The sequence below is a fragment of the Bos taurus genome, chromosome 2, assembly GCF_002263795.3.
Source record: "Bos taurus isolate L1 Dominette 01449 registration number 42190680 breed Hereford chromosome 2, ARS-UCD2.0, whole genome shotgun sequence".
Lineage (NCBI taxonomy): Eukaryota > Metazoa > Chordata > Mammalia > Artiodactyla > Bovidae > Bos > Bos taurus.
In genome coordinates, this window is record NC_037329.1 from 12131266 (window position 1) to 12153808 (window position 22543).

The following is a 22543-nucleotide window of genomic DNA, read 5'->3' on the forward strand; positions in this document are numbered from 1 at the left end:
CGAGACAGGCAACAGGTTCCAGGCAGCATGCACCAAGAATGGAAATAAATCTGTCATGATCAAGAAACTGAAAGGAGCCCCATTTCAGTGGAGCAGTTTTTGAGTGAAGATGTGGATTATTAGTATGAAAACATGTGATAAATGTCTGTGAGTAATGCTAAAGATTTGGGAGTAGAATACAAAGTTGATAAGCAATTTTTCAAAGGTTGTGTAGTAATTTTTCTTTTTCTTGTTTTTCTGAAAGAGAACCCTCAAAAGATGTTGAGGGCCAATGAAATCAATGATTACTTGCAAGTTTTGTTCATGGTAATTGACTGATAAACTGCATAGGTGAGAAGAATGGGCAAAAATAATGGTGTAGGTATTTAGTAGATGATAAAGTAATCCCTGGACACATTTAAAATATTATTTTCTATTTATTCCATACCTACTCTAAAATGTCAGATTGTTGGCATGCTTCACATTCATTTTACTCACTTGCTTTTCAATTTGTCTACAAAAATATGAGAGCTATAATAATTCTTACTTTAAAAATAATGAAACTAAGACAAGAAACATTAACTGGCTTGCCTGAGCTTATATAAATATCACTGGATTGGGAGCTTGAGATTTATATATATACACTATTTATGGGCTTCCCAGGTGGCTCTAGTGGTAAAGAACCCTCTGGCCAGTGCAGAAGACATAAGAGATGCAAGTTCAAATCCCTGGGCCCAGAATATCCCTGGGAGGAGGGCATGGCATCCCACTCCAGTATTCTTGCCTAAAGAATCCTATGGACAGAGGAGCCTGGTGGTCTACAGTCCATATGTTTGAACAAAGTTGGACCTGACTGAAGTGACTTAACACACACACAGACACACACAATTTATATTATGCATAAAATAGATAACTAATGAGACAATAGATAACTAATAAGAACCTACTGTATAGGACAGGGAACTCTAGTCAGTGCTCTGTGATGACCTAAATCCAAAAAGGAGGGGATATATGTATACTTATAGTTGATTCACTTTGCTGTACAGTAAAAACTAATAACCTTGTAAAGCAACTCTACTCCAATAAAAGATAAGTAAAACAAATATCACAGGAGGAACCAGGTTTTTCTAATTAAGAACCCATGTATTTGACTTAAGGTGGCTAAGACATAATTTAGGACCTGAGAAAGATTTTAGAATAATGGTTGGAGAAAAGACATATTTCAGACAACAGGATGGTACTAACATAGATTAATAAAGTGAGGAAGATACATGCAGTTGAATGATTTGAGAACTTTGGTTTTGAAGGAAAATATTTTTAAGATGAAAGCAATAAGGTCATGTTGTATGATTAAAAAAGATAAGCATGTGAAAGTTTGTCAATCTAAAATGGAATTGGAGGATATGAAAGGGAAACTCTCAGGCATGCACTCTCAGAAGAAGGAAACCTGAAGACTGTATTCCGTCAATGGCTTTTTTACAGAAGACTGAGACTTATCTTCTGACCAATGAACATCTGCCAAGAATCTCTCCCCCACTTCCAGCCAGTAATGTACTATTTGAATTCTGCCTAGATTTCCCCCATTTGTCCATAAATATATCTCCTTCCAAACCCTCAACATACTATACATGCATTCACTGAATTTCAATTCCTCCACTGTTCCTCAATATACTCAAATTTTGGTAATTTGAATTTGCATCAGTTTACCTGTTTATTTAGGTTGACAGTAAAAAGGATAAAATAATAATAATAATAATAATAAATAATGTGATACTGGACCTGGTATGGTCTGGAAGCTCAATCATAGAATATCAAATGTTCTTCCTCCAAGAAGTGGAGGCATTAACCTTGAACAGTACAGTGGAAGGAAAGTTTAAAGCCAAGTATTCCTTTGAGTCTTGGCAGAAGTAAGTTATAAAGGATTTAAATGATAAGCTTTGTTTGTAAGAGCAAAGATGCAGACTATTTCCCAAAGCTTTGTTTTGGGGGATTTTGTTTGTTTGCTTTGTTTCTATATCTAAAATTTGCCTTTTTTTTTCTTCCTTCCTATGGTTGATGTATTTCCTAAATTATAGTTAACTGAAGTGTCTGATAAGGTGGCTTCTAGCTAATCAAGGCTTTTATCTATGTTGTTTGCTCACTGACAGATTAATTGCCTGAATTGCCTTTTTATGTTTAAGTAGTCCTGAGAAGGAAATTTAGCAATTAAAATGATTTAGACTCTGCAGCTTATGTAGCAATTCAAATGACATTTGAAAGATAGTGGGGAAAATTAATAAATGATTGTATAAAACAATACATAGCAGAAATATATTTGTTGCTATAATTAAAAGTGAATAACTTAGTGATCCAGGTCAGTTTTTACAAAGACTCAATCAGCTGGGCTTTTCAAATGGCTTTAAAAATTGATTGTTTCTAGTCAGAAATATTTCAACTTCAGACATGGATTTGAATATTCAATTAACTGATTTTGAAGTAATATGTTATGCACTATATTTTATGTAGCTGATAAGTAATTTCTTGTAGAGGTATAGTAAGTACTCATAAAAGTTTAATTAACTAGAGACTTCAAATCAGTATATTGAGAACAGATTTTTATATTTTCAATTATTAAAGAAAATGTGCCAATATAGGTTTTTATTAAAGAAAATGTGCCAATATAGGTTTTTATTTTAATACTTTATTTTAAGCACTGCTCTATATACTCACTATATATAAATAAGTATAAGACGGGAATAAATCTTTAAAACATTTAACTATTGGAAATTATACCAACTAATAAGAATACTGTTAAAAATCAGAAGCATATATTTCTAGATTATCTGTATGAAATTACATGTGAATAAATAATACACAGATACGTATGTGTAAAATGTGTGAAATGGAAACATTATAATCTATACAACTGTAATTTTTCTTTTAAAATATGTTGAATATATTTCTAAGCCCATAACTATCAATTTTCATAGGTATGAATTTAGCTGTATAAAGTTTTCATTATATGTATTTATATAATTAACACTAATATACACTAATATACTAAAAGTAGGATTTAATCATTAAAAAGAAGTAAATAAAACTTTTGATATTTGACTAATTTGTCTCTAGAAAGGACATAATTCATTTTCCTAAATTTCCTTTGTAAGGGAAAGTGTTAGCAAATCATCATCCCTAAGCCTTATTTGGCCTGCCACTATTTGTTGTAAATGAAGTGCTTTCAAAACACAGCAACACTCTTTTGTTTACCTATTATTTTGCAATTTTTCATTTGTTACCTACATTTTAGAGTAATCACAACCAAGACTGTATAGTATTTGTATTTAAGATAGTCTAAATTATTTACTATTTTATTTTACAGAAAAAAGTTTGCAAGCCCTAGTGTTAAAGCTTTCCTCCCACAGTATTATAAATATCTTATTCTATATTTACTGACAAAACAGCAGATTAAAAATAAAATAGAATAAAATTTGTTTTAATTTACTTAACAACTGTGATTTAATGTTTTCATCTGTATATCGTCTCTGTATTTCTTTCATTCTGACCTTTTCCAGCATGACATTCACTCTTTAAAAAGTCAATTTATTTTTTATTGAGAGATAATTGATTTACATAATTTTGCCATTTTCTGTCAAACCTCAGCATGAATCATCCATAAATATACATATGTCCCCTCCCTTTTGAGCCTTCCTCCCAACTCTCTCCCCATTCCACCCCTCTAGGTTGATACAGAACCCTGTTAGAATTTCCTTCTTGTTGATACAAGAAAGCTCTCCATATGTTGAAGATGTGAATTTTTTAAACAATTCTATTGAGGACTAATTAACATACCATAAAATTCCACCCTTTTAAGTGCATAATTCATGATTTTTAGTAAACTTACAGAGTTATACAATCATTACTACAATCCAGTTTTAGATCATTTCATCACTTCCAAAAAATCCCTAATGTCCTTTGCAGTTAATCCCCAGTTACAACTCTAGCCCTAGGCAACCACTATTGTCAAGCTATTTTCTACCACTAAATACTTTCTTTTCCTAGACCTTCTCTATGAAAGAAATCATGCATTTTGTGGCCTTTAGTATAAAAGTTTGTCTTTACCCATCTACAAGTGGATGGACATTTATCTGCACTATTTTGAATAAATGCTGCAACAGACATTTGGATACAAAGCTTTATGCAGAGATACATTTACAGTTTTCTTGGTAGATGTCCAGAATTAGAATTACATTGTACATTTTTGTGTAAATTATTAAAATTTGCCAAATTATACCCAGAGTGGTGGTATAATTTTACATTCCCATGAGCAATATATGAAGGTTTCAATTTCTCTGCATAACCTTTCTTATTACAGTAAGTCCCTGACATACAAACTTTCAAATTGTGAACTTTCAAAGATGCAAACGAGAGTTTGCCTGTTCAATCACGTGTCTAGTGTACAATGTCATGAGTATTCATCCTTTACAAGTAGTTGTGTACTTTAAAGTACTGTATGGAGTTCAGTATTTTTATTTCAAGCCTAGGATGTTCAGAAGCAAGCATAAAAGCAGCCATGAGTGAAACTGGTACTACTTTAATTTTCAAGGTGCACTACTATATGATTAAAAATGTTTCCTTTTTGTTTGTTTCTAATGTGTTATTTGTGTGAAAATTATTATAAAGCTGTTACAGTACAGTGCTATATAGCTGCTTGTTTTGAGTACCTAGGCTAACATTGTTGGATTTGTAAACAAATTGGATTTATGAACGTGATCTTGGAATAAAACTTGTTTGTATGTAGGGGACTTACTGTATCTATTTTTTTTTAATTATTATAGACATGCTAGTATGTCTGAAGTAGTGTGTAATTGTGCTTTTAATTATAATTTCCCTATTAACTAATGTTGAGCATTTTTCCATGTGCTTAGTGACCATTTCTATGTCTTCTTTGGAGAAATATCTATTCAAAATGTTTTCCCATTTTTAATTGGTTTGCCTTTTTATTATTCTTTATACATTTTCAAATGAAGTCCTTTTTCAGATATATGGTACATAAATATTTCTCTCCTTTTGTGGGTTTTCTTTTCACATTCCTTGCTAATCAATTTTGAAGCACAAAACTTGTTTTTAATGAAATCCACTTTAGTTTTTTCTTATATCACTTTGGCTGTTGGTGTCACACTTAAGAAGTCACTGCCATTCTAAGAGGGAGGTTCATAGCAATACAAGCCTACCTTACGAGACAAGAGAAACATAAAATAAACAACCTAAATTTTTTACCTAAAGCAACTAGGAAAAGGAAAGAATGCCAAAGTAAGTAGAAGGAAAGAAATCATAAAAATCAGAGCAAAAATAAGTGAAAAAGAAATGAAGGAGACTATAGAAAAATCAACAAAACTAAGAGCTAGTTTTTTGAGAAGATAAATAAAATAAACAAACCATTAGCCAGACTCAACAAGAAAAAAAGGGAGAAGAATCAAATCAATAAAATTAGAATTGAAAATGGAGAAATTACAACAGACAGCACAGAAATAGAAAAGATCATGAGACTACTATGAACAATTATATTCCAATAAAATGTACAACTCAGAAGAATTGAACAAATTCTTAGAAAAATGTAACCTTCCAAAACTGACCGGGAAGAAATAGAAAATCTTAAGAGGCCTATCACAGCATGGAAATTGAAACTGTAATAAAAAATTTTCCAACAAACAAAAGCCCAGCACCAAATGACTTCATAGGTGAATTTTACCAAAAATTTAGAGATGAACTAGCACCTATCCTACTCAAACTCTTCCAGAAAATTGCAGAGGGAGGCAAACTCCCAAACCCATTCTATGAAGCCACCATCACTCTAATGCCCAAACCAAACAAAGATGCCACAAAAAAAGGAAACTATAGGCCAATATCACTGATGAACATAGATACAAAAATTCTAGACAAAATTCTAGCAAACAGAATCCAACAACATATTAAAATGATCACATATAATGACCAAGTGGGTTTTATGCCAGGGACACAAGGATTTTTCAATATTCACAAACATATCAATGTAATACACCATATTCACAAATTGAAAGACAAAAACAATATGATTATCTCAATAGATGCAGAGAAAGCCTTTGGCAAAATTCAACACCTATTTATGATCAAAACTCTCCAGAAACAAGGCATAGAGGGAACATACCTCAACATAATAAAAGCCATATATAACAAACCCACAGCAAACATTATCCTCAATGGGGGAAAAAAATAAATAAATAAAAGCATTTCCTCTAAAATCAAGAGCAAGACAGGGGTGACCACTCTCACCACTACTATTCAACATAGTTTTGGAAGTCCTAGCCACAGCAATCAGAGAAGAAAAAGAAATAAAAGGAATCCAGATTGGAAAAGAAGAAATAAAACTCTCACTGTTTTCAGATGACATGATTCTCTACATAGAAAACCATAAAGACACCACCAGAAACTTACTAGAACTAATCAATGAATATAGTAAAGTTGCAGGATATAAAATTAAGACACAGTAATCCCTTGCATTCCTATACACTAACAATGAGAAAACAGGAAGATAAATTAAGGAAACAATCCCATACGCCATGGCAACAAAAAGAATAAAATATTTGGGAATAAATTTACCTAAAGAAACAAAAGACCTATATGTAGAAAACTATAAAGCACTGATGAAAGAAATCAATGATGACACAAATCAATGGAGAAATATACCATGTTCATGGATTGGAAGAATCAATATAGTGAAAATGAGTACACAACCCAAGTAATTTATAGTTTCAATACAATCCCTGTCAAGCTACCAATGGTATTTTTCACAGAACTAGAACAAATAATTTCATAGTTTGAATGGAAACACAAAATGCCTCGATAGCCAAAGCAATCTTGAGAAAGAAGAATGGAACTGGAGGAATCAAACTGCCTGACTTCAGACTATACTACAAAGCTATAGTCATCAAGACAGCATGACACTGGCACAAAGACAGAAATATAGATTAATAGAACAAAATAGAAAGCCCAGAGATAAATCCACACACCTACGAAGAGCATATCTTTGACAAAGGAGGCAAAAATATACAATGGAGAAAAGACAATCTGTTTAACAAGTGGCTCTGGGAAATCTGGTCAACCACCTGTAAAAGAAAGAAACTAGAACACTTTCTAGCACCATACACAAGAGTAACTCAAAATGAATAAAAGATCTAAATGTAAGACCAGAAACTATAAAACTCTTAGAGGAAAATATAGGCAGGACATTCTCTGACCTAAATCATAGCATGATCCTCTATGACACACCTCTCAGAGTAATGGAAATAAAAACAAAAATAAATAAATGGGACCTAATTAAACCTACAAGTTTTTGCATAAAGAAGGAACCTATAAGCAAGGTGAATTGGAAGCTTTCAGAATGGTAGAAAATAATAGAAAATGAAATAACTGACAAAGAATTAATCTCCAAAATATACAGCTCACACAGAATATTGAACTTATGCAGCTCAGTACCAGAAAAATAAACGACCCAATCAAAATGTAGGCCAAAGAACTAAACAGACATTTCTCCAAAGAAGACATACAGATGGCTAAGAAACATATGAAAAGATGCTCAACATCACTCATTATCAGAGAAATGCAAATCAAACCACAATAAGGTACAATCTCACACAGGTCAAAATGACTGCCTTCAAAAAGTCTACAAGCAATAAATGATGGAGAGAGTGTGGAGAAAAAGGAACACTCTTACATTGTTGGTGGGAAGTAAACTGGTATAACCACTATGGAGAACAGTGTGCAGATTCCTTAAAAAACTGGAAATAGAACTGCCATACGACCCAGCAATCCCACTGCTGGGCATACACACTGAGGAAACCAGAACAGAAAGAGACACATGTACCCCAATGTTCATTGCGGCACTGTTTACAATAGCCAGGACATGGAAGCAGCCTAGATGTCCATCTGTAGATGAATGGATAAGGAAATTATGGTTCATATACACAATGGAATATTACTCAGCTATAAAAAAGAACACATTTGAGTCAGTTCATCCATGAAATGGATGAATCTGGAGCCTGTTATACAGAGTGAAGTAAGTCAGAAGGAGAAACACCAAAATAGTATATTAATGCATATATATGAAATTTAGAAAGATGGCAACAATAACCCTATATGCAAGACAGCAAAAGAGACACAGATGTAAAGAACATATTTTTGGACTATGTGGGAGAAAGCAAGCGTGGAATGGTTTGAGAGAATAGCATTGAAATATGTATATTGCCATATGTAAAAGAGATGACCAGTGCAAATTCAACGCATGAAGCAGGGTATGCAAAACCAGTGCTCTGGGACAACCCAGAGGGATAGGGGTTTAGGATGAGTGGACATGTGTACACCTGTGGCTGATTTCTGTCAATGTATGGCAAAAACTACCACAATATTGTAAAATAATTAGCCTCCAATTAAAATAAATTAATTAATAAAAAAAAGGAAGCCACTGCCAAACCCAAGGCCATGAAAATTTACACCCTTGATTTTCTAAGAATTTTATAAACTTAGCTCTTATAGTCAGGTCCCTAACTCATGTTAATTTTTTTATATGATATGATGTATAAGCAAACATAGTAAATTAAATTTGAGGCTCTGATGAGAAAAAACATTCTCCACTGACCCATGATCCCCCTTTGCTTCCTTATTTTTACACCATAATGATTATTTTAAAGAATAAATTTTTCTATATAAAATAAATGCATACATTTATGAAAAAATCATGATGTCATATGTATACAGATAAAAGCGAGAGGATCTTTTCACATTTTATCATCCTTAAAGAGGTCTCTGTCATAACTGAAAATAGCAAGTATCTTAGACAATTTAGAATCTCTGTGGGTCTCTCTTAACCCACTAACTTGACAAATTCTATAGGCCAGGAATCAATATGTAAATGTGGTACCTATGTAGCTAAAATTACAGTACACACCTAATTTCAACTCATCCCATGGACCTAGAGCATTCTGGTAAATAACTGTATAAATTCATACCAAAGAACATTTCTATAAGTCTATGGTGTGGAAGTAATTTGCTTTTCTTATTTTTTTCTGTCTGGCAAGTCTGTACACCTAACAGAATGTGTTTGCTGTGCTTAACTGCTGTGCGGGTAAACAGCAGGGGTGTTAAATTGTTATAATATGTTCTGCAATAACTTCTTTGAGATATGTGGCATGACACTTTTTTTATCCACATCAATAAAACAAAGGTAGAAATATATTTTATTGTTTAAGGACCCAGATAATACAAAGAAAGCAAGGACAGTTAAATACCCTAGTGTAGCTTCCTCTCACTAGAACTTCATCAACCACTTAGTAATTAAAGATTGGTTGTTCATATTAAATATTAACACATTTGAATAATTTCTTATTATTTGTAATTTTTTGGGTTTCATTTTTTGTGCATAAAAATGTTTACATGTGCAAAATATAATTCCAGATTACATTAAACAGATGATTTTTGGAAACATAAAAACTGATATGATTATATAGAATTTGCATGAGTGAAACAAAGTATGATTTTCACCAAGAACTTTTCTTGTTAAAGTTTATGAAATATAAATTTTATATAAATTCAAATGTAAAGAATGGGTTTAAGCATACTCTTTCCTTCCCCAAGCCCTGTGAGAACATTTTATTATTGATTGGTGTTCTTGAGACACTAAGTGGATGCTGACATAATTAGGACAATGCAATGATTATCATCATCAGAACCATTATCAAAATGGTTCTACACATTTTTGTTTTAAGTTTGATACTGCATTCTTTCCTTAGTTTCTTCCAATTAAAATTCAAATTTCCAATCAGTTGCTTAAATGAAACAGAGTGAGTGAGTGAGTGAGTGGTAGTCACTCAGTCCTGTCTGACTCTGTGACCCATGGACTGTAACCTGGCAGGCTCCTCTGTCCATGGAATTCTCTAGGCAAGAATACTGGAGTGGGTTGTCATTTCCTTCTCCAAATGAAACAGAAGTGATACTAAAAAAAAAAAAACTTATAAGAAGCATGACACAAACACTGATCAGTGAGAACAAATGGTATTTAAATACCAGGAATGATTGTGCTAGATTTAACAACTGAATGAGCTTAAAAATATATTTTTAGAACGCATCTTTTCTTAAATAATAGGTTGTGTACAATTGTAAGAGAACTATAAAGCTATTTTTGTCATTGTTTTAGTTGCTAAGTTGTGTCTGATCCTTTGTGACCTCATGAATTGCCACCTGCCAGGCTCCTCTGTCCATGGAATTCTCCAGGCAAGAATACTGGAGTGGGTAGCCATTCCCTTCTTCATGGGACCTTCCTGACCCAGGGTTTGAACCTGGGTCTCCTGCATTGCAGGCACATTCTTTACTGTCTGAGCCACCAGGGAAGTTAGCAAAATCAGGATTTTAAAGAATAAATCCCTGTTAATATTGTTGATCTAGATCCATGTGGCAATTCATGCTGCTTGATAGTAATAAGTGTATAGTTAAAGAAACAGCTGCAAATTTAAAGAATAGGAAAGACTTAACAACTGTTAATAGGAAACAAAACTAAAGAAAACAAATGGTCAAGCTTTATTTAATTTTTTAAAATAGTATGCTTGTAGGAAAACAAATTTAATTTAATAAAAAGCAGGGTTAACAGAAAAACAATGTTCAGATCTAAATAGTCATTAGTTCCACCATACTCTATCCAAAGTGCAATTAAATTTGAAATGTCTCATTTACATTTCCTTGGCAAACTATAACCTGTAAAACATAAACTGGCCTTGAGAATAAAAGGCATTAAAACTGTATGATAGGAAAAATTGAGAAAGGATGCAATGTTTCAACTATTTAAGGCGAGATTTAGGAATACAGAGGTCCGTTCAAGTATTTGGAGTTTTGTGATAGGACACAGGGACTAGAGTCAGTTGTATTGCTTCAGGTAACACAAGCAATTTCCATGTATGGTAATTATTCAGAGGTTTATTTTCACTCAAAACAAGGTGGTGTGACTGTATAGCAATGAGAGCTCCAACTAGGGAATGGGCTGTCTCTCAAAGTGCTGAACGTCTGTCACGGGAAGTGTTCTTGATAACCTTGGATGAACATTCGTCATGGATAGCATGGAATGTATTCCCTTCTTTGAAAGATGATATAATTAACTGACCTTTAAGCTTGTTTCCACCTCTCATATTCTCATTTTATGATTACTTTGACACATTTCAATGTTACAACTTGTCATTTCAATCCCAAAACTGAGGCTGATGCCATGTGAACCAGTAAGCTAAGGGACACTGTTTCATGGTGCATGTTTTCTTAGACACTAGGAGGTAATGTACTTTTTCATAGAGTGTTTTTACTTTTATTTTTCTATCAAAAATTTATTATAGCTAGAAAATGTATAAATATGTATATAGACAGTTATCAACATATACATTATGTAACTTTGCTTTTGTTTGTTTCAGCTAGGTATTGTATTTTAAAGATTTTATTCTATTTTTAAACTTACTATAACAGCCTGTTTCCCTTAGCTGATAGAAGAGGTTTTTTTGTTTGTTTGTTTTTCTTTTAATGGAAAACCAAACATTCCATGGAACTGGATGTATACAGAGTCCTGTTTTCTTTGTGTATTTCTTACAGCCCAGAGACTGTGTTTAGTGTGCCCATGAAAGTGAAAGGGTTGGTTACTCAGTCATCTCTGACTCTTTGTGACCCCATGGACTGTAGCTCGCCTCTGTGCATGGAATTCTCCAGGCAAGAACACTGGAATTAGGTAGCCATTCCCTTGTCCAGGGGATCTTCCTGACCCCGGGGTCCAACCAGGGTCTCCTGCATTGAAGGCAGATTCTTTAATGTCTGAGCCACTGGGGAAGCACACGTAGGGATTTAAATTACAACTCCCATTCTACAGAGAGAATATGTGTGATTCTTCCACCACTCAATATCTGAGGCACATACATGGTTTTATTTTGTTTAGGTTTTACATGATTTCCCTTTGAATCTTTCAGTTTCTGCCTGTGATAAATTAATTTCCTTCTGTTGAGTTCACTTATGCATTTTATTAATATATTTCATGAGGGAAGAGATTGTCCAAGTGAATCTGCCATATTTTTAATAATCCAGCCAATTTTATCCTCTTCATTAAGAAATTTGAATACTCATCTTTTTTTGAAGCTATCTTTCTGTTATATAAGAATAACAATTAAAATATAATTGGCTTATGCCAATCTTTCCCTTCTCTACACTTCCTAGCACACTTTTTTTTAGATTCTTACAAATTATTGAATAGAGTTCCCAGTGATAAATAATAGGTCCTTGTTAATTATCTACTTTACAGATACTAGTGTGTATATCTTTATCCCAAACTCCTAATTTATCCTTCCATCCATCTTTCCCTTTTGGTAACCAGGAGATTATTTTCAAAGTCTATAAGTCTGTTTCTGTTTTGCAAATAAATTCATTTGTATTATTTTTTTTAGGTTCCACATAAGTGATATCATATGCTAATTGGCTTTCTCTGTCTGACTTACTTCACATACTATGATAATATCTAGGCCCATCCATCTTGCTCAAAAAGTATTATTTCATTCTTTTTTATGGCTGAGTAATATTCCATTGTATATGTATACCACTTCTTGTTTATGAATTCTTCTGTTGATGGACATTTAGCCTCCTTCTATGTCTTGGCTATGGCAAATAGTGCTGTAATGAATACTGGGGTACATCTATCTTTCCAAATTATGGTTTTCTCCAGATATATCCCTAGGACTTGGATTGCTTGATCATGTTGTAGTTCTATTTTTAGATTTTTAAAGAGCCTCCATTCTATTCTCTGTAGTGGCTGTACCAATTTACATTCCCATTAACAGTGTAGGAGGGTTCTGTTTTCTCTATGTCATTTCTAGCATTTATTTTTGTAGAGATTTTGATGATAGCCATTCTGACTGGGCTTCACTGATAGTTCAGTTGGTAAAGAATCCACCTGCAATGCAGGAGACCCAGGTTTGATTCCTGGATCAGGAAGATCTGCTGGAGAAGGGATAGGCTACCTACTCCAGAATTCATGGGCTGCACTTGTGGCTCAGCTGGTAAAGAATCCACCTGCAATGTGGGAGACCTTGGTTCAATACCTGATTGAGAAGACACCTGGGTTGAAAGGCTACCCTCACCAGTATTCTGGTCTGGAGAATTCCATGGACACTATAGCCCATGGGGTCGCAAAGAGTTGGACACGACTGAGTGACTTTCATTCATTTCACATTCTGACTGGTGTGGGTGATAAGCTCATTCTAGTTTTGATTTGCATTTCTCTGATAATTAGTAATGCTGAGCATCTTTTCGTGTGTTTTTTGCCCATCTGTATGTCTTCTTTGGAGAAATGTCTATTTGGGTCTTCTGCCCATTTTTAGGATTGGGTTGCTTGTGTTTATGATATTAAGCTCCATGAGCTGTTTGTATACTTTAAAGATTAATCCCTTATTGGTCACTTTGTTCGCAAGTATTTTTTCCCATTCTGTAGTTTATGTTTTTGTTTTATTTATAGTTTCCTTTGCTGTGTAAAAGCTTTTAAATTTAATTATGTCCCACTTGTTTATTTTGGTTTTTATTTTCACTATTCTAGGAGGTGAATCCAAAATGATGTTGCAGCAATTTATGTCAATGATGTTCTGCTATGTTTTCCTCTAAGAGTTGTACAGTATCCAGTCTTACATTTAGGTCTTTAATCTACGTTTTACTTTATTTTTGTGTAGAGTGTTAGAGAATGCTCTAATTTCATTCTTTTACATGTAGCTGTCCAATTTTCTCAGCACCACCTACTGTGGCCAATATCTTTTCTCCGTTTTATATTCTTGCCTAATTTTTTTTAATTAATTGAGCACAGGTACATTGGTTTATTTCTGGATTTTCTACCCTTTTCCATTGATCTATGTTTCTGTTTTTGTGACAGTACTGTACTGTCTTGATTACTGTAGTTTTGTATCATAGTCTGAAGTCAGATTCCTTCAGTTCCATTTTTCTCACTGAAGATTTCCTTAGCTATTTGGAATCTTAGGTATTTCCACAAAAATTTAAAAATTTTCTATTTTAGTTCTGTGAAAAATGTCATTGGTAATTTGATAGAGATTGCATCGAATTGGCAGATGGCCACTCAAGGATAGTCACTTTGAAAATATTGATTCTTTTTATCCAAGAAAACAGTATTTCTTTCCATCTGTTTGTGTCATCTTCAATTTCTTTCATCAGCCTCTTAAAGTTTTCATAGTACAGGTATTTTGCCTCCTTAGATACACTTATTTTTAGGTGTTTTATCTTTTTGATGAAATAATAAATGAGATTGTTTTCTTAATTTTTCCTTCTGATCTTTTGTTATTAGTGTATAGAAATGCAATAAATTTCTGTTTATTAGTTTTGTACCCTGAAACTTTACCAAACCCATTGATGAGCTCTAGTAGTTTACTGGTAGCATCTATAAAATTTTCTATGTAGAGTATCATGTCACTGAAAAGCAGTGACATTTTTACTATTTCTTTTCCAATTTGGATTCCTTTATTTATTTTTCTTATCTGATTTCTATGGTTAGCATTTCTGAAACTAAAGTGAATAAAAGTAGTGAGATTGGACATCCTTGTCTTGTTTCTGATCTTAGAAAATACTTTCAGCTTTTCATCACTTCATGGCGAATAGATGAGGAAACAATGGAAACAGTGACAGACTTTATTTGAGGGGCTCCAAAATCACTGCAGATGGTGACTGCAGCCATGAAACTGAAAGATACTTTCTCCTTGGGAGAAAAGCTATGACAAACAAAGACAGCATATTAAAAAGCAAAGACATTACTTTGCCAACAAAGGTCCATCTAATAAAAGCTATGGTTTTTCCAGTAGTCATGTATGGATGTGAGATTTGGACCATAAAGAAAGCTGAGTGCCAAAGAATTGATGCCTTTGAACCGTGGTATTGGGGAAGCCTCTTGAGAGTCCCTTGGACTGCAAGAAGATCCAAACAGTCCATCCTAAAGGAGATCAATCCTGAATAGTCATTTGAAGGACTGATGCTGAAGCTGAAACTCCAATATTTTGCCCACCTGATGCGAAGAGCTGACTCATTTGAAAAGAGCCTGATGCTGGGCAAGATTGAAGGCAGGAGAAGGGGATGCCAGAGGGTGACATGGTTGGATGGCGTCACCAACTTGATAGACATGAGTTTGAGCAAACTCCAGGAGTTGGTGATGTACAGGGAAGCCTGGTAAGCTGCATGAATTGGGTCACAAAGAGTTGGAAACAACTGAGTTGCTGAATTGAACTGAACTCTGAAGCAGCAAAGTCATTGCACTTAAACTTGCCTATAATACTGTTCTCAGCCATAAAGAATACCATCAATTTATTAACTGATTTTGTTATCTGGAAAAAATTCTTAGATTCACTTTTGAGCAATACATATCTATGGCTTTGAAATTAGTATGTTTTACTTCAGAATCACAACCATTTCTCTAATAGTTACAGATATTCCTTCTTTCATAATTCAAATGACTCTGGTCCATGTATACACCCACCTCGCCTTACTTTACCAAATTTTATAGCATAAGGATAAAATTTAAAAGTAAAACTAAATTATTTGTGAGTCTAATATGATAAATGTTATGTAAACAAAAGAGTAAGATGTAACAGGATGAACTAAGACTTCCAGTATGATGTTGAGCAGGAATGGTGTGATGGGACATCCTTGCCTTATTCCTGCCCTTGGCAGAAAAACACCTAGTTTGTCATCATTTAGTATATTCAGTGCAGTTCAGTCACTCAGTTGTGTCCGACTCTCTGAGACACCCCCATGAATCACAGCAGGCCAGGCCTCCCTGTCATTAACCAACTCCTGGAGTCCACCCAAACCCATGTCCATCGAATTGGTGATGCCATCCAAAAATCTCATCCTCTGTCGCCCCGTTCTCCTACTGCCCCCAATCCCTCCCAGCATCAGAGTCTTTTCCAATGAGTCAACTCTTCGTATGAGGTGGCCAAAGTACTGGAGTTTCAGCTTTAGCATCAGTCCATCCAGTGAACACCCAGGACTGATCTCCTTTAGGATGGACTGGTTGGATCTCCTTGCAGTCCAAGGGACTTTCAAGAGTCTTCTCCAACACCACAGTTCAAAAGCATCAATTCTTTGGTGCTCAGCTTTCTTCACAGTCCAACTCTCACATCCATACATGACTACTGGAAAAACCATAGCCTTGACTAGACGGACCTTTGTTGGCAAAGTAATGTCTCTGCTTTTCAATATGCTATCTAGGCTGGTCATAACTTTCCTTCCATGAAGGAAGCATATTTAATTTCATGGCTGCAATCACCATCTACAGTGATTTTGGAGCCCCCAAAGATAAAGTCTGACACTGTTTCCACTGTTTCCCCATCTATTTTCCATGAAGTGATGGAACCGGATGCCATGATCTTAGTTTTCTGAATGTTGAGCTTTAAGCCAACTTTTTCACTCTTCTCTTACACTTTCATCAAGAGGCTCTTTAGTTCTTCTTCGCTTTATGCCTGCATATCTGAGGTTCTTGATATTTCTCCCGGCAATCTTGATTCCATCTTCTGCTTCCTCCAGCCCAGCGTTTCTCATGATGTACTCTGCTTATAAGTTAAATAAGCAGGGAGACAATATACAGCCTTGACGTACTCTTTTCCTGTTTGGAACCAGTCTGTTGTTCCATGCCCAGTTCTAACTGCTGCTTCCTGACCTGCCTACAGGGTTTCTCAGGAGGCAGGTCAAGTGGTCTGGTATGCCCATCTCTTTCAAATTTTCCAGTTTATTGTGATCCACACAGTCAAAGGCTTTGGCATAGTCAAGAAAGCAGCAATAGATGTTTTTCTAGAACTCTCTTGCTTTTTTGATGATCCAGCGGATGTTGGAAATTTGATCTCTGGTTCCTCTGCCTTTCCTAAAACCAGCTTGAACATCTGGAAGTTCATAGGTCACGCATTGCTGAAGCCTGGCTTGGAGAATTTTGAGCATTACTTTACTAGTGTGTTAGATGAGTGAAATTGTGTAGTAGTTTGAGCATTCTTTGGCATTGCCTTTTTATAGGATTGGAATGAAAACTGACCTTTTCCAGTCCTGTGGCCACTGCTGAGTTTTCCAAATTTGCTGGCATATTGAGTGCAGCACTTTCACAGCATCATCTTTCAGGATTTGAAATAGCTCAACTGGAATTCCATCACCTCTACAAGCTTTGTTTGTAGTGATACTTCCTAAGGCCCACTTGACTTCACATTCCAGAATGTCTGGCTCTAGGTGAGTGATCACTCCATTGTGATTATCTTGGTCGTGAAGATCTTTTTTTGTACATTTCTTCTGTGTATTCTTGCCACCTCTTCTTAATATCTTCTGCTTCTGTTAGGTCCCTACCATTTCTGTCCTTTATTGAGCCCATCTTTGCATGAAATGTTCCTTTTGAATCTCTAATTTTCTTGAAGAGATCTCTAGTCTTTCCAATTCTGTTGTTTCCCTCTCTTTCTTTGCATTGACCACTGAGGAAGGCTTTCTTATCTCTTCTTGCTATTCTTTGGAACTCTGCATTCAAATGGGTATATCTTTCCTTTTCTCCTTTGCTTTTCACTTCTCTTCACAGATATTTGTAAGGTTCCTCAGACAGCCATTTTGCTTTTTTGCATTTTTTTTCTTGGGGATGGTCTTGATCCCGGTCTCCTATACAATGTCATGAACCTCCATCCATAGTTCATCAGGCACTCTGTCTATCAGATCTAGTCCCTTCAATCTATTTCTCATTTCCACTGTATAATCATAAGGGATTTGATTTAAGTCATACCCGAATGATCTATTGGTTTTCTCCACTTTCTTCAATTTCAGTCTGAATTTGACATTAAGGAGTTCAAGTTCCTCTTCACTTTCTGCCATGGAGAAGGCAATTGCACCCCACTCCAGTACTTTTTCCTGGAAAACCCCATGAACAGAAGAGCCTGGTAGACTGCAATCCATGGGGTCGCTAAGAGTCGGAAGCGCCTGAGCAACTTCACTTTCACTATTCACTCTCGTGCACTGGAGAAGGAAATGGCAACCCACTTCAATGTTCTTGCCTGGAGAATTCCAGGGATGGGGGAGCCTGGTGGGCTGCTGTCTGTGGGGTCGCACAGAGTCCGACACGACTGAAGTGATTTAGCATCAGCAGCAGCACTTTCTGCCATAAGGGTGGTGTCATCTGCATATCTGAGGTTATTGATATTTCTCCCAGAAATCTTGATTCCAGCTTGTGTTTCTGCCAGCCCAGCGTTTCTCATGATGTACTCTGCATATAAGTTAAATAAGCAGCGTGACAATATACAGTCTTGGCATACTCCTTTTCCTATTTGGAACCAGTCTGCTGTTCAATGTCCAGTTCTAACTGTTGCTTCCTGTCCTGCATATAGGTTTCTCAAGAGGCAGGTCAGGTGGTCTGGTATTCCCATCTCTTGAAGAATTTTCCAGTTTATTGTGATCCACACAGTCAAAGGCTTTGGTATAGTCAATAAAGCAGAAATAGATGTTTTTCTGGAACTCTTTTGCTTTTTTGATGATCCAGCAGATGTTGGCAATTTGATCTCTGTTTCCTCTGCCTTTTCTAAAACCAGCTTGAACCTCTGGAAGTTCACGGTTCACGTACTGCTGAAGCCTGGCTGGGAGAATTTTGAACATTACTTTACTAGAGTGTGAGATGAGTGCAATGGTGCGGTAGTTTGAGCATTCTTTGGCATTGCCTTTCTTTGGGGTTGGGATGAAAGCTGACCTTTTCCAGTCCTGTGGCCACTGCTGAGTTTTCCAAATTTGTTGGCATATTGAGTGCAGCACTTTCACAGTATCATCTTTCAGGATTTGAACTAGCTCAACTGGAATTCCATCACCTCCACTAGCTTTGTTCATAGTGATGCTTTCTAAGGCCCACTTGACTTCACATTCCAGGATGTCTGACTCTAGGTGAGTGATCACACCTCGTGATTATCTTGGTCATGAAGATCTTTTTTGTACAGTTCTTGCTGGCCTAATATAACAAGTTAGGAAGTGTTACTTCTCCTAGCTGAGACTGTAGAAAAATAGTACAATTATATATTTAAATGTTTAATAGAATTCACTAGTGAACTCATCTGGGCCTGAAGTTGTCTTGGAAAGTTATTAATTAACGATTCAACATGCTTAATAAATCTAGGTCTATTCGAATGTCTACTTTTTCTCTTGTAAAATTTGTTGAATTTGGTAGATTGTGTTTGCTCAAGAAAGGGGTCCATTTAATCTGTTTTATTAAATTTATGGGCACAGCATTGCTTATAATATCCTTTTTAATATCTACATGATCAGTTTGATGGCCCATTTTTCATTTATAATATTAGCTATTTTGCATGCCTTATGCCTTTTTAACCTTGTTAGCTTAGCTAGCGGTTTATCAATTTTATTGATCATTTAAAATAACCAGCTTTTGGTTATTTTTCCTATAGATTTCCTATTTTAAATTTCATTTATTTAGGCTCTAATAGTATCTTTTCTTCTTTCTAATTTGAGTTGAATTTACTTTTAAGTTTTTTTTTTTTTTAAGAAAGCTTAGATTAATTATAATTAAAATTACACACAAAATCATCTCTCCTTTCAGTGTATAAATTGACTTATGTATGCATACATAAACACAAACACACAGCAGGTCTATGATATATTTTGAGTTAATTTTTGTGTAATTTAAGAGGTAAGTCCAGATTCATGTTTTCCACAAGGAAGTCTAATTGCTTTAGCCCTATTTGTTGAAAAAACTATCCTCCTCCGTTAAATTGCCTTTGTGTCTTTGTTAAAAATCACTTGGCTATATTGGTATGAGTCTATTTCAAGGCTCTCTATTCTGTTTCCTTGATTTATGTGTCTATTATTTTGCCAATATTGCAATGCTTTATTACTATAGCGGTATAGTAATTCTAGAGTGGGTATGGTGCGTTTTGGAACTTTGTTCTCCTCCAGTATTGTTTTGCTATTCTAGTGCTTTAATTTTTTCATATAAATTTTAGAATCAGCTTGTCAGCATCTACAAAATAGATAGTTGGAATTTTGACTGGTATTGTGTTGAATCTATTGTGCAGGTTGGAGAGAACTGACATTTTAATAGTATTGAGTCTTCCAATTTATGACAGAGTATCTTCTCCATTTATTTTTTCTGTGATGTCTTTCATTACCACATTGTAGGGTTTTTTAACACATAGACCTAATACATATTCTAGCAAATTTATATCTAAGTATTTCATTTCTCCAATTGCTTCTTGATGAAGGTGCAAATGTGATTCAATGGAGCAAGAGTAACCTTCTCAACAAATTGTGCTTGAGCAATTGGACATTTATTGGCTAAAAAGTGAACCTCTATCTAATTGTCACATCTTATACAAAAACTAACTCAAACAGATCAGACTTAAATGAAATGTATAAAACTATAAAACTTTTAGAGACTACAAGGGATAGAACCTTTAGAGTCTATAGCTAGACAAGGAATTCTTAGGCTTAACTTCAAAAAAAATTACCTATAAATTGATTAGTTAAACTTCATCAACATTAGAAATATTTGCTCTATGAAAGACTATCTTAAGAGGATGAATAAACAAGGTATAGACTGGGAGAATATACTTGCAATTCATATATCCAAGAAGAGGCTAGCGCATAGCCTATATACTCAAATAATTTAATGTGATTTACAAGATGTGTGTACTTGGTCATTCAGATGACTGAAATATATTTCTCATATATATTTGGTCTTTCTCTATGGTTCCTAGGTAACAGCTTCCTAAAATTTAGAATTTCCTGAGCAATGAGTATAACAGCAATATATCTGGTAATAATATTTGAATTTCCTGCCCTCAGTTTCTGAAACAGCTTTGGAGCCATAAAAGTGAAATAAGTGTTTTGTCAATCATTAAAAAAAAAAAAAAAAACCCTTTTCACAACTAGGTTTATGCAGAGCATATTTCTGCATCCTTTCCCCATACTTTGCTCTATGTAACTCTTCTATTGGGTTGTTGATGAGTTATGTCCTTTGATAATAAACTGGTAGCCTAGTAAGTAAAATGTTGCCCTGAATTCTACGAGCTGCTCTAGCAAATTAAACCCAGAGGGAGAGAGTCATTGGAACCTATGATCCATGGCCAGCTGGGCAGAAACACAGATGACTACCAACCTAGGTTTGTAATTGACACATCTGAAGTTGCATGGGATGTGGGGAAGGGGCACAGTCATAAAGTCCATGTAAGCCTAAGCCTTTAGCTTGTGGGATCTGATGTTACCTCCTGGTATAGTGTTAGATTTGCTTTGAATTGAAGGACACCATGCTGCTATCTGAGAATTGCTTGGTTCTGGAGATTCCCTCCTCATCCAAGCCACTTTGGAATTGGATGATAAGAACAGTTTTAGCCAAAGATATAAAGGTGGTGCTAGTGGTAAAGTACCTATACCTGCCAATACAGGAGAACTAAGAGACACTGGTTCAATCCCTGGGTTGGGAAGATCCCCTGGAGGAGGAAATGTCAACCCACTCCACGTTTTTGCCTGGAAAACTGCATGGACAGAGAGGCCTGGTGGGCTATAGTCCATGGAGGTCACAAATAGTTGGACACAACCAAAGTGACTTAGCACAGCATAAATAGAAACTTCTCTGAAGAGGATGCATCAATGGCAAATAAGCTATGAAAAGATATTCAATAGCCTAGTTATTAGGGAAATACAAATTAAAACTGATGAGATATCACTCAATACATGTAAAATAGAATTAAATTTTAAAATGTATTGACAATATTAAATAATTATGAGGATTCAGAGAAAGTAAATGACTCATGTGCATTGCTGATAGGGATATAAAATAGTACACCCTCTCTGGAAGTTTGGCGGTTGGTTTTTTTATATAACTAAACATGCAATTAGTTTATGACTGGTAATTGTTTCCTGGTAATTGTCCCAGAGAGATAAAAATATATGATTACACAAATACCTATACATTGATGTATTAGGGGCTTTATTTATTACCAAGAAAACTTGGAAATGACTCAAATGTTCTTCATTGTTGACCTGTTAAAACTGTTTGATGTACACCCCATGGTATACCATTCAAAAATAAAAATGGATAGACTTGATGCACACAATAACCTTGGATAAATTGTCAGAATTATGTTCAGTGAAAATGGTTAAGTGAAATGTTATATAGATATGCAGATGACACCACCCTTATGGCAGAAAGTGAAGAGGAACTCAAAAGCCTCTTGATGAAAGTGAAAGAGGAGAGTGAAAAAGTTGGCTTAAAGCTCAACATTCAGAAAACGAAGATCATGGCATCTGGTCCCATCACTTCATGGGAAATAGATAGGAAAACAGTGGAAACAGTGTCAGACTTTCTTTTTGGGGTCTCCAAAATCACTGTAGATGGTGATTGCAGCCATGAAATTAAAAGACACTTACTCCATGGAAGGAAAGTTATGAACAACCTAGATAGCATATTCAAAATCAGAGACATTAGTTTGCCAACAAAGGTCTGTCTAGTCAAGGCTATGGTTTTTCCAGTAGACAT